This window comes from Panthera onca, chromosome C2, assembly GCF_046562875.1.
Source record: "Panthera onca isolate mPanOnc1 chromosome C2, mPanOnc1 haplotype 2, whole genome shotgun sequence".
Taxonomy (NCBI): Eukaryota; Metazoa; Chordata; class Mammalia; order Carnivora; family Felidae; genus Panthera; species Panthera onca.
This window is the reverse complement of record NC_138347.1, coordinates 111,954,764-111,968,001: the sequence shown is the minus strand read 5'-3', so window position 1 is coordinate 111,968,001 and position 13,238 is coordinate 111,954,764. Positions and strand designations below refer to the sequence as shown.

At 38.9% G+C, this 13,238-nt stretch overlaps 1 protein-coding gene across 16 annotated transcripts in view; it reads left to right on the top strand.

Annotated features, from left to right (window-relative positions):
• Positions 1 to 13,238, top strand: part of MBNL1 (muscleblind like splicing regulator 1) — a 205,880-nt gene that overhangs the window by 142,106 nt on the left and 50,536 nt on the right. The window contains exon 1 of one of the 16 annotated variants that reach the window (XM_060639015.3): positions 3,584 to 8,371. The exons of the other annotated variants lie outside the window; for them this stretch is intronic. The gene's annotated coding sequence lies outside the window, so the exon portion shown is untranslated. Of the gene's footprint in view, positions 1 to 3,583; positions 8,372 to 13,238 lie in introns of those variants that run through there. 16 annotated transcript variants of the gene reach the window in all.

Genomic DNA, 13,238 nt, shown 5'->3' with positions numbered 1-13,238 from the left:
ACAAAAGTTTATTGGAGGAACATGAGAGTTCCTAATGATGACGGCTTCTCATTGGCAGCAGGCGAGGGCAGCTTACTGTTGCCAGGCTGAGAGGAAATCTTCCTTCTGCCTCCTGAAATATGCAGGATGGCCAGGTGACAGTGCAGGAGAGCTCCCCCTTAATGGCTTCCCGACTCCATTTTGGATGAGGTTTCCTTTTCTCACTTTCACAGCCTGAACTCTCTGTGACTATACCTCCCCTGAATAAAGCATTCATCTCTCTTAGGCCAGTGAGAGAGTGGCTGTTTAGCCACTGGTTGCTGAATGGCCTGAAATCCCACCCGTGTGCTATTTTACCACTTAGACCCTCTGGCTGTTTGGATTACTGGGAAGCCACCTGTGTTACAGAGGAAATAATCCTCCAACTTGGTATCAGACCTGAATTTGAGACTTAAACTTTTTTTGCTACTTCTGTGATCTTGGGCAAGTCATTTCACCTCTCTTTGGGAGCCTTAAGTACTTAGCTACTCGTTTGATCATTGTGAAGTTAATTGAAAAAGCATGTGAAAATGATTCCCAGAGTGTTTTCCTCTGCACGTTGTCCACTTCAGTTCACTTCACAGTATGAAGGACACTTCATAGTATTGATCATCTGTTCTCTGATGTTTACCTTGTGTTAGGCTTTATGGTCTGGCCCACCCCACCTTTTCTTACCATACGAATTTCACATTTGATTTTTGGGTTTTTGGGTAGGCCGTCAGGTAAAAGAGAGAGAAGTGGATTAAAATTCTCAGAAAGAAAGTTTGGGGATTACCTGTTTATTTAAATGAACCATCTGTTCATTCGTGTGAGCAGTGTTTTATTTATGAAAACTGAGGTATAAGAAATGAATTATGGTAAATTGACAGACGTTTTTGCGTTGGTGGACACATAGAAATATATTGAAGAAAAGCGTGGAGAATGGGGAGGGGTATAACATGTTAATAAATGTATCATTGGAAAGACAACAAAAGGAGAAATGACAGAAAGTTTCCCACATAGTGGGCTGGCAGGACTATACAAGGAGGAAATATAGTCAGACAGTGCTGTTAAGCCCATGTAATATAGTATGTGATGTACTGTTAAAAATGGATGATCTCATCTGAAAGTTTCCCCAACTTTAGAAAATCCGGCAGATGAGAACATTGCCATTCGTTTTTATTTTTATTTATTTTTAATTTATTTATTTTGAGAGAGAGAGAGAGAGCTGGAGAGCAAGTACGAGGGGGGAGGGGCAAAGAAGAAGGGAGAGAGAGCATCCCAAGCAGGATCTGTGCTGTCAGCATGGAGCGCGACGTATGGCCATATGGCTCAAACTCACGAACCGTGAGATTATGACCTGAACCAAAATCAAGAGTCGGATGCTTAACTTCCTGAGCCACCCAGGTGCCCCAAGAACGTTGTCATTCTGAGAGCTGTTCAATCTCAAATGATTGATAAAATGTTGTAAACATAAATAAGACTGTTGATAATTTGTAAAATTTTACTTGAATTGTTTTAAGGTATTTCTTGGTCCTTTCATGGTGCTCTGTTTAATCTTTCCTTAAAATAACTCCATTGACGGATACATTATCAATCTTTTCCTGCTGTGTGCTGCGTGGGCTCCAGTAATTTCATCACTCCCTCATGGTCGTGGGGGCAGGGGAACCTACCCCCTGCCCCATGTAAGCTAGTATACTTCAGCAAAACCCTGGCAGTTTATAATGTATAATATGGATTGCAAATAGAATTAGTTTTTGTTTGTATAATGAGTCCACTTGATTATCAATTTTACTCTCTTCCAGAGAGTAATATTAAAAAAAAAAAAAAAAAAAAAAACCTCCCTTGCTAAATGGTCTTTGTCAGAGCACAATTTATTTAAAATATAATCAAAACAAACCAAAAACAGTTGCCCTAATTACAGTACAAGAGAAATTTATTATAAATTGGGAACCACAACTTTTTAAGTGAAATCTGAAATTATTTTGACTTTTAGGTAAGTGCTAACAATGAAATGAAATAAAACATAATCTCAGAAAGAACTAAAAATAGTTGCATGTAGAGACTTAAACTTGTTTTGGATAATTTGAAACTTAATCACATGATTATGACTCACTGGAATAGTTTCAGAAAAATTGTAAGGGGCGCCTGGGTGGCTCAGTCGGTTGAGCGTCCGACTTCAGCTCAGGTCACCATCTCGCGGTCCGTGAGTTCGAGCCCCGCGTCGGGCTCTGGGCTGATGGCTCAGAGCCTGGAGCCTGCTTCCGATTCTGTGTCTCCCTCTCTCTCTGCCCCTCCCCCGTTCATGCTCTGTCTCTCTCTGTCTCAAAAATAAATAAACATAAAAAAAAAAATTTTTAAAAGAAAAATTGTGTAGAAGGTAGGCATATATACTGATTATTCTTTTTATGTTAGTGCGTTTACTACACTGATTTAGAAAAATTCCTTCTAATTTTCAAAAGGCTTTCATATTTGGTTTTGTGATATTGTAAAATTCTCTTAGTGTGGGTAGCATGATTGTTATTTTAAAATATTAAAGATGAATATGGCACATTCAGAAAACCTACATTAAAATTATCAATATCAGCTACTGGGAGAATAAAATGAGGCAAACGTGAACTTTGTTTTTTGTTGCTTTGTTTCTTACAAAATCAGGAAAAATGTAAAATGGTTATTCCAACAAGAAATACTATAACAGGGAAAAAAAATGTAGTTTCATTTTATTGGTGTATCTCTTGAGCAGTGCTTCAGAATTTTTGTCAAGCTACCTACCAAATTGACACTTCTAAGTGACCTTTCCAATCTGAGTAATTACTATTTACTCTTTCCTGATGTGATTGTAGTGTGGAGTCCAGTTTTTATCTTGGTACAACAAAACAGTGAAACAGAATGATGGGCTAATGATTGAACCAGAAATTTGCTATTAAGCTGCAAGAAATTGTAAAATAAGAAAGCTTGATTTGGCAGTTGGTCAATAAGCAATTTTCAAAACATTACCAGATGTTGAAAAAAGCACTGTTCTAGCTGTGTTTGGAAGTTAGACATATAGATAAGGTATGTTACATGTATTTATATTATGTCTATTAAGCATGTATTGTATGTATATTATGTAATATATATTTTGCTTTGTAAGACTCCTATCTGACTTAACACCTATTATGAGGCTGACACTATTCTAGGTATTCTTATTTTGGGAATGCAACTTGGAAGATAAAGTCTTGGTTTTACCTTCATTGAGCCTGGTCTGTTGAAGGAAAGAGGCAGCTGACATTTAATTGTGATAAAGTGTAATGAATGCTGTGGAATCAGCCAGAACATTAAACAAAGATGAAGTTAAAAAAGAAAAAAGCAAAAAAAATTAAAAAAAATAAAAATAAATAAAGAAAAAAGAAACACTTCCTGAAGGAAGTGACATTAACTGGAGACTCTTAACTCTATAACTAGAAGTTAGCCAGTCCAAAAAAAACCTGGAAGGGCAGAGTATTTTAATAGCTGAATCTGCATGGTCAAAGTGATGTCCTGTGACAGTCACTGAACTCAGTTCAGTTTACTGTGGCTGGGAGGGGGTGGGGGGGAGTTGGCACGCATTAGAATAGGAGTGGGGTGGGAGATTGTGAAAAAAAAATGAGTCTGGGAGATTATCTGGAGAATGGTCAGTTCTGTGTCAAGTCTTGCCTGGACTGTCAAAATAATTACTTAATTAGTGTCCCCTCCTCGGCCACTTCAGGAGCCCTTGGACTCCTGTCTGATGGATTCATGAAGTACAGCTTTGCTGATGCGCTGATGATACCCCTGGCCTGTCAGTGGCTCTGCTTGGCCCGTAAAAGGAAGTAGACAATCTGTAACTCAGTTTTAAAAACTGTCCTCAAACTAGAGTCAGACTACTTTTCATACTTATTTCTCACTTAATAATGCACGTATTATTTGTCATTGATGCTTCAGACTATTTCCTCTACCTGGATATCTTTTCTAATGCTTCATGTTTAAATTCCACCTGTTCTTCAAAGCTGTTATCTGATTCTTCTAAATGGAAGCATTGTCTTTTTTTTCCCTCAAGTTATGAGAACTCTTTATCTGAATGTTCCTTATCACCCTTTCTGCCTTCTATCCTTACCTAGTTGTTTACATACATGTCTTATGTCCCTTCATGGAATATGTCTGATTCATTTATTGTCTCCGCTGGCCCATAGCATGGAACATATGAGAGCTGTCAGCAAATAGATGGTGAATAAATGTTTAAATGAGTTATTCTAGAAGATATTAAGATTTAATATGAAGTATATTCAAAGTAACACTTTGATAACACTTGACAAGGCAACAGCTTGCCCTTCCTTCCTTCCTTCCTTCCTTCCTTCTCCATTCATTTCCTATCTTCTAGCTTACTCTTCAGTTTGATTAGGTGACAATGATCAGTTCTTCTTTTCTGCTTTCCCTTTCATTTGTGTCCACATATGTGTGTCTGTGAACATGAACTATATTTCTTATCAAGATATAAATCTAGTTCTTTTAGAACAATTTCATAGACCTTCTATGCTCTGTTATGTTTGCAAGAAACACAAACCCTTCTGTTTAACTTTTGATAATTTCTAATGGGGGCAGCACATATTAATTTCCAGTTTCTATCCCTGGATTATAGTAAAATCATGTGTTGTATCTGCAGGCAAACAGCAACAACAAATTAAAGTTGCCCCCAGGCCCTAGATTGTCTACATCCCGCCTACCCATTGGGCGGATGCATGCTAACTCTGACGCGTCTAGTACTTCCTAACTTCACCACTTCACATTGGTGGGGCCTTACATGGGATATTTAACCTCTGAGAGCTTCCGTTTCCTCATTTGTCATAGGAGGCTAAGAAGAATCACTTTTGGGATTGCCTTGAGGGTAAATGATGGGTATTATTATGAAAGTTAACAACAGACCCCTGAATTACCCCTGAATAGGACACAGAGGAGGTCACCCTTAGAGAAAGGATTCTATCCATTGTAATGGTCTTCCAAAGCAAAATGCAGTAATCCTGTGGAGACCTCTTATCTTCTTATTTGAAAATTTATGACATACTAGTTTACCTTCATAAACCTTTACTGCAGCTATAAAAACTTTAACTTTAGCATAGGCGACTTATAATTGAGTCACAAAAGCGATACTGTCCAGATAACATAGGAGCCGCCTAAGACCTCTAGCCTCCAAAGGATGAGAATGAAAGGAAATGTCTAGGACCATGCAATCAATATCTTTGGTACACTCTTTCCTTAGTGTACCATCAATGTTGAGAATAATACTTAAGGGCTGCTCTCATGGTTACATTGATGATGTGGATCCCTTTGAGCCTCTTTTTCTTATGAGCTCTTTGCTTCCTGTGAACAAGGTGTTCAGAAACAGGTGGTGCTGGTTTGAGGCATCGTCCTACGACTCTATGCCCAAGGGAACAAAAGACAGCAGCTCCTTTGGTGCAGTCCCTTGTCCTTTCTACCACTGAATAGGAAAGGAGCTGTGAAGAAAACAGTCTAGAGACAGAAATGTCAATTAAGGAATAGTCAGATAACATTAGCAGTTGTCCTGGAGTTATTGGCCAATACCGGTTTTACAAGAACTATGGAAAAGGTTGTAATTGATGTGTATATGAGAATGCAGATTGGTATATATAGACTAACCAATGGTCCTGAGAGTAGCAATCATTAGAATCATCTGAGAGCTTGCCTGGGATCCAGCCAAGATCAATTAAGTCATAATTTCTGGGGATGGATGCTGGGTATAGAAATTTATTATTTATAACGTGCAGCCATGATTGAGGACCAATGGCCTAGGCCTTACAGTATTGTCGCAGTGAGATGATAGCTGGGACATCGAAAATGCCCTCCTGTGTCTTAAATTGCTTATTCATTCTACAAACATTTACTAAAAATGCTTAGGTTGCTAAGTTAGATTTAGCCCTGTCTTTAACAAGTTCTTAATCTAAAGGGGTAGACAGACTTGTAGAAATTACCTGTAATACAATTTGACAGGTGCTGAATTCACTACACTGAGTTTATTCTATCTGGCAGGAAAGTAAAGAGGAGGAAGGAAGGGACAGTGAGAGAGAAAATGTCCCCAGGAAGTGACATTTGAAAGGGTCACCTCTCATAATTAAATTTAACTTAGGAAAATGATTCGCTGTTATTATCTACTCCTTTTAAAATGCAGATGCCCAGTCTCCTAATGGTAAGAGAAATGAGCAGTAGTTGAATCTTACCTTGGGCATTGGGAAAGCTTTCTCATAACCACCCAGGAGTTATGTTAGTTGGATACAGTTTCACACATGAAGGCGCTGTTTGGGCGGGAAGTTGAGTACCTGCATGAGGTCACATAGCTAGTGGGTGGGGAGGTCCAGTGAATCCAGGTCTCCCTGGCTCCCCTGGATGTTTTTGGGCTGGACTATACATTTGCCATCTTCAGCCATGAGAGGCTTAGTGTGAGTTCTTTAGAAGAGATTCTGTCTCGATGGTGAGCTGAAGGAGTATGGAAAAGAGGAGGTTGAGGGAAGAGAAAGGATGTTTTCGAGCGTGTCCAGAGATATGGGCTGAATAACAGGAAGCAGGGGCTGCAAGGTTGTAAAGAACGTGCTAGGAGAGTGAGAAAGTAATTTCTATTTCCTGAGTACCAGAACATAGTTGAGGCCCTTGTGTACATTCTCTCCTTTAATACTTACAACATGCCTAGGATGGTATTCTTATCTTCATTTTTATAGAAGAGGAAGTTGAGGTTTAGTGAGGTTGAATAGTTAATGCAAAATCTCACTGCTAATAAATATCAAAGTTGACATTTGAACAAACAACTCTGTGATTTCCAGCTCATGTGATGTTAACCATTGAGCCGGGGCTCAATTGCTTTTTTTATGTCAAGTCCTGGGACATTTCCTGTGTGCAGATCTCTAAGGCCTGTAGATGAGAAGCTTATGCCTAACGAGCTAAGGACAAAGATAAATCCAACAAGTGCAATATCTTATCTGGGTGGGAGCAGAGTACAAAGATGTGGTTTGGTAACGGTAGTAAGAAGTTACCTGAAAAAGGAACAGATGGGAGGAGACTAGGGAAAAAGGGAAATATAAATTGATGAAGAGAAAATGGGACTGTAGTTTGTGAGTTGAGAGAGGTCCTGGAGAAGATGCAGAAGAAATCTTTGAGAACGTTATTGGACAGATTATCTTCTATTCTGAAATATAGGCAGGACTCATTCACTTGGCAAACAGTTGTTGGGCTTATTGGCCTGGCCTAGCTGGTGAGCACAAGGTTGAGTCAGGACATTGCCTTCTGGAGGCAGTGGGCATGGGAAGAAGGTGTGTAAAAATGCACAGTAAAGCCGTGTGATACTGTTAGGAGAGAGGCATGTACGAAGTGCCAAGGAAGGTAAACAACCATTGCTACCAACCACCACTTGCTTTAGCCAGGGGTGGTGCGTAAAATCCGTGCATTCGTTGCTTTACCCACTCCACTGCACCCAAGCCTGGAGTTTAGCAGATCTGGGCTTTCGGCCTAAATGTTGTTGATATGATAGCAAGAGAAAAACATCATGTGACAGCAGCCTGTGCTTTTCCCTCTTAGGTTCACATTCTGGCTTATTAAAAACCAGTGTTGCCATGGCTGACATTCCTGGGAGGCCCAACATCTCCATACTTTGCATCTTAAATAAACACTTAAGAATACGCTTTGCAGCCTCCGATCGCCTTTTAAAACAGAGCAACCTTGTGATGATTAAGCTTTTTCAAGGGCCTGCGTTTAAGTGATGACTTCAGTACCCTTCTGTCTTAAAGAGTCATCTTATAGACGTTTGTAAGAGTTCCATAGTTCCCAGACATCTCTTTTCACTTGTTTGTTTATTGGTAACATGGATCCATTCTCACGAAGCTACCGAAGGATACTAGAACATGAATTCCCTCTCAAAATTCTTTCTCATAATTCTCTCCCATTTTATCCCCAGTGGCAATTTTTAAGGAACTTTTGTTGAGTGCCGTTTCTTTGTAGATATTTGGGGACCTGCCTTAGAAAGCCAGTGGAATTCAGTGGGGGTAGAAGTAGGGTGATAGAAGAAGACAGGCTCAGATCACCTGTGTGGTGATACTGCTTTTTTTATTCAAGATTTTTTTTCGCCCTTCCTGCCTATGCTGCTGCAGTCAGCATCCAATAGAGATGTGTTTTGCGCTCGTGAGCCAATTGTCTTTCTCCTCGCTGCAGCCTGAAGTCTGAGAGAGGGCTGATGGCTGTGCACAATTTTAGCAAATTGTCATGGGGACGTGGGGGGAGGGGTGTGCTTCACCCACAGGAACAGAGCCAGTGTCATTGAGCACATTTTGTTCAAGTACAAAGTTGATCTGTCTGAAGGAGACAGTGGTCAGCAGTGGTAAGGACCTTTGTCGCCTCACCTTTTCTTCGTTGCTCTGTCATTGTTGTTTATGTGAAGAAATAGCATTTAATCGCTGGACTTGAAACCAAATCTGTGAGGTCAGCAAACGACAGCATTTATTTTCAGTTAGGGAATCCCAGAGGTTACAGAGGAGTCTGAATGAAAAACTGGGGAGAGAAAAGGTGTCTGATATTTGGCAAAGACAATGACATCTCTGAAAGATTAGAAAACAGTATAGTGCAATAATTTCTGCATGTAATTGACAAACAAAATTTTGGACATCTGTTACAGTTGAGAGAATTATCTAAGCACTCCTCATATGCGTAGTATATACTCTCCCAACTAGTGGACATGGATGAAAGATTTGCAAAGGAAATGTTGAAATGGGACTTTGAAAATATCGCGTGATATTATTCTTTAAAGTTTACCATAGCTAATAAATATTTTAGATATGTAAAAATATATTTACATATTTTTACATAGCTTATTTTAGATATGTAAAAATATATTTGTAGGCACGTATATCTAGAAAGTACAAATACAGCAAATGCCTCATAAATACAAGGTAGTGTTGTTGTTATTCTTGAGCTGACTTCACCAAAATGTTTTGCCTCTTTGATTTCCTTTAGTTTCTGTTATACTGCTGAATAAGAAGACTTGCCCCTTAAAACCTGCCATCCTTTCAATATCACTTATGTTTTTCATTTTATATATATGTAAATAATTTATATATATAAAAATATATGTGTACAGCTATATATGTTTAAATATACATTTATATATCTAAAGGTATATTTATATAAATATACATTTATATGTGTGTATATGTAAATATATATATTTATGTATATATGTGTATATATAAATATATATATTTATGCATATTATGTAAATATGTATTTACATGTTTATACATTTATGTTTGTATAAATATACATTTATGCATTTATATTAATATGTATTTATACATGTTTATATGTATATAAAGAATATATACCTTTTTTCTATATATAAAATCACCTTTTTGTTGGGCCGCCTGGGTGGCTCAGTCGGTTAAGTGTCCGACTTCAGCTCAGGTCGTGATCTCGCGGTCTGTGGGTTCCAGCCCCGCGTCGGGCTCTGTGCTGATAGCTCAGAGCCTGGAGCCTGTTTCAGATTCTGTGTCTCCCTCTCTCTGACCCTCCCCCGTTCATGCTCTGTCTCTCTCTGTCTCAAAAATAAATAAAGGTTAAAAAATAAATTTAAAATCACCTTTTCGGGTCACCTGGGTGGCTCGGTTGGTAAAGTGTCTGACTTTGGCTCAGGTCATGATCTTGCAGTCTGTGAATTCGAGCCCCATGTCAGGCTGTGTGCTGACAGCTCAGAGCCTGGAGCCTGCTTTGGATTCTGTGTCTCCCTCTCTCTCTGCCCCTCCCCTGCTCTCGCATGTGCTCTCTCTCTCTCTCTCCTCTCAAAAAAATAAACACTAAAAATTTATTGAAATCACCTTTTCTTTATTTGTGATATATCCGATATCCATTGGTATATCCATTGATATACCCAAATATCCATTTGCGATGTATCCAAATCACAGAGACCCATCAGGGGACTCCATAGATAATCCAAGAATCTGTTGCCTCTCTAGGTGTCTAAATGAAGTGGATAGCGTGAAGTAAAATTTTAACTTGTTTGGTGTTGAGTTGTTTACTACTATTGATTCTGTAAGTCCTGCTGAGGGAGAAAAAAAAAAATGAATGACAGATGAACTGAAATTTATAAGGGAATCTCCTGGTTTCCATTACACGTTGGAAATACTGCATGGATTCGTCTTCTCAGAAATTAGTGGTTTATACTGTGAAACAACTTTTCCTTTGTAGAACTCAAAGGGGTTTGAAGCATTCCTTCAGTTCTGACTTATTCTGGTTAGAGTCATCTATGTTTTAGTGTCAGCGTGATTCGAAAAACATACATACGCACATACGTACGTACTTGAGCGTGTCAAAGTGGTCATCAGTATGAAAGCATACTTCCAGCATAGTGGTGAAGAGTGCCAACTCTGTGGTTAGACTGCCTCCGTCTAGTTATGTGCCCTTGGACAAGGAACCGCCCCCCCAACACACACACCTTTGGAGGGGTATTTAAAGATGGGAACTTCTGCTTTGCCAGTGTACCAGGAACTGGAATAGGTCTATAAAGGACTGCTCAGACAAGTTTTCCAACAGATTGTTAAGGAAAAAGTCTAGGCATTTGACCTAAGAAATTTACCTTTTTTTTAACCCTCAGGAAGTCCGTAGAAATGTAATAAATACATACTGTCATGTTGTAATCCACATAACAATGGTATGATGAATTGGGTACTATTTGTAAAACATTTTATGTTTCTCAATTGAAAGGCATGCACTACAAATAGAGCACTAAATTTTATTATGTAAATGCTAGAGTTTTTAATTATCAGCCAAGATTGGAGAGTGTCTGATTTGGAGGCTGTAAAACTTCAGAAGTGTTTCTGCTACAAATAGTTTAGAAGTCTGACAGTTGCTGCACGGAGAAAATAATGAAGCAATTGAAAAAATAATAGAAACATAGTGATCTGGCATTTCCAATTTTATGATGCCATAAAAAAGCAGCCAAGATATGTTGGACTGTTTAATGATGCTGGCACCTACCAAATGTCACTGGGCTTTCACAAGGTCATGGAGACTCTGGTTTGACTCAGGGAGGTTGGCCAGACCCATGTTGGGAACGCAGGAAGACCGTGGAATAGGTGGAGACAGTAGGTGCCAATTAAACCCTTCATAGCACTTCATGCAGTAAGTTACACACTTTTGTGGGAGTCTGTGAGGTGGAGGAGGCCCCGGGTAGAATGAAGAAGTGAGCCCATTTCTTCTTCTGGCATGCTGTCGTAAGCATTTCTTCACATGAGATCTTTGTGGGCCCTCACTGGGGAGGCTGAAGTTTCTCCAGAGGACTATCTGCTAACACTGTGTGCTCGTCATACTGTTGCTGTCACTGTTGTATGTATACGTGATCTCTCACTGACAAAAGCTGCTTGGAGAAAGGAGTGGTGTTTTTGTAACAAGAATGTGTGTGATTTTGTTTCCTTTTTCCCCTTTTCTGCCTCCTCTGGCTCCTAGGCATTACGTAATACTTCTCTAGATGTGTAGAGTTTCAGTTAGGCCGTTTTCAAGATGATTAATGGCAGTTGTGCAATTAAAGCTCGTAAGTTCTCTGGGAAAAAAGTCATAGTATCCCGATGTTTGAGTTAGAGTGCACGGAGTTTGCGTCAGCATTCAGGATATTTTGGGATATTGTAAATGTCACTATTGGTTTTAATGTCCAGGCATCTTCAGCATCACACTTAGGAATGTTCTATGAAGTAGTGCCTAGCACACCCTCTGAACATGAGCTAGAAGTGTCTAACCTAAAATTGCTGCTTTGAGTTCACATTAGACTTTGATGAAAAGGTGTTTAACACAAGTGAAACAGTCTGTTAACATTCTTTCACGTTCTTTGAGGCCATGGCAAAATGACAGATTTAAACTCAATAGATTGTGTATGTACCTGTGTTTGTATTTTTCTTTCTTTCTTGTTCTGGCAGTCTCAAACGTTGTTAAGCCACAGTCAGTGTGTATGTGAACATGAGCTTTCACTGGGATCAAGAAAGGGAAAAATTTGGGGCGCCTGGGTGGCTCAGTCGGTTAAGCGGCCGACTTCGGCCCAGGTCATGATCTCGCGGTCCGTGAGTTCGAGCCCCGCGTCGGGCTCTGTGCTGACGGCTCAGAGCCTGGAGCCTGTTTCAGATTCTATGTCTCCCTCTCTCTGACCCTCCCCTGTTCATGCTCTGTCTCTCCCTGTCTCAAAAATAAATAAAATGTTAAAAAAAAAAAAAAAATTTTAAAAAAGGGAAAAATTTAAGTTGGCTTTCTGTTGTGTTTCATTTGAAAATATGTTGTATATGGGGTAAAATAACTTAAAAGAAAAGAAATTGAGAATATTTCAGTAAAAATACATGCATAAATTTCTGCTTTTCTCTCTCACTGATAAGAGAAATTTTTCCCAGCTCTTGTGTTGACCTGAGCTCAAAGCATTTGGCCTTATGTTGATTGGATGAATGTAGAAAGTTAAGCTTCAAATATTGATTAGTGTTGTGCTGTTTACTTCATGTTAAGTTTAGAAGACTACTGATTAAATACCTAGGAAAATAAAGGGAGAATTGACTCCTTTCTTCATGTTCTCTGAGAATTCTAAGCATTTGTTCCTGGTGTTACTTGAAAGTCCAATGAGGAAATTCAAACAGGAGAAATAGTGTTTGGCTTAAGAATATTTTCTTGCCTTTCCACATGATAAAATCTGAAATAGATACAGGGTGAAAAAAAAATCCCATTTTGTTTTCTGGATTAAAGCATGATAATATTTGAGAATAGAAAGTGAATAGGAAAATTACTGTTAATATGTGAATATTATATATTTACTATTTAAAATATACTACTTAAATATAGTAAAACATAATATTGGTTTATTAAGAGTATATATACTATGTGTGTTTATAATATAGTATAGTATACTCTTTATGAAACACAACACAATAAAACAATAACATAAAATCAGTAAAAATCTTCATGGAGACATTCTAAGAAAAACAATGAAAATATCCTTTTGACTACATTAGGAATTTATACAAATGATAGTTAAGTGTCCCTTTAGGTTTTATTCTGTCACTTTCTAAAAGTCCTTATGTGGGGGCGCCTGGGTGGCTCAGTCGGTTAAGCGGCCGACTTCGGCTCAGGTCATGATCTCACGGTCCGTGAGTTCTAGCTCCGCGTCGGGCTCTGTGCTGACAGCTCAGAGCCTGGAACCTGTTTCAGATTCTGTGTCTCCCTCTCTC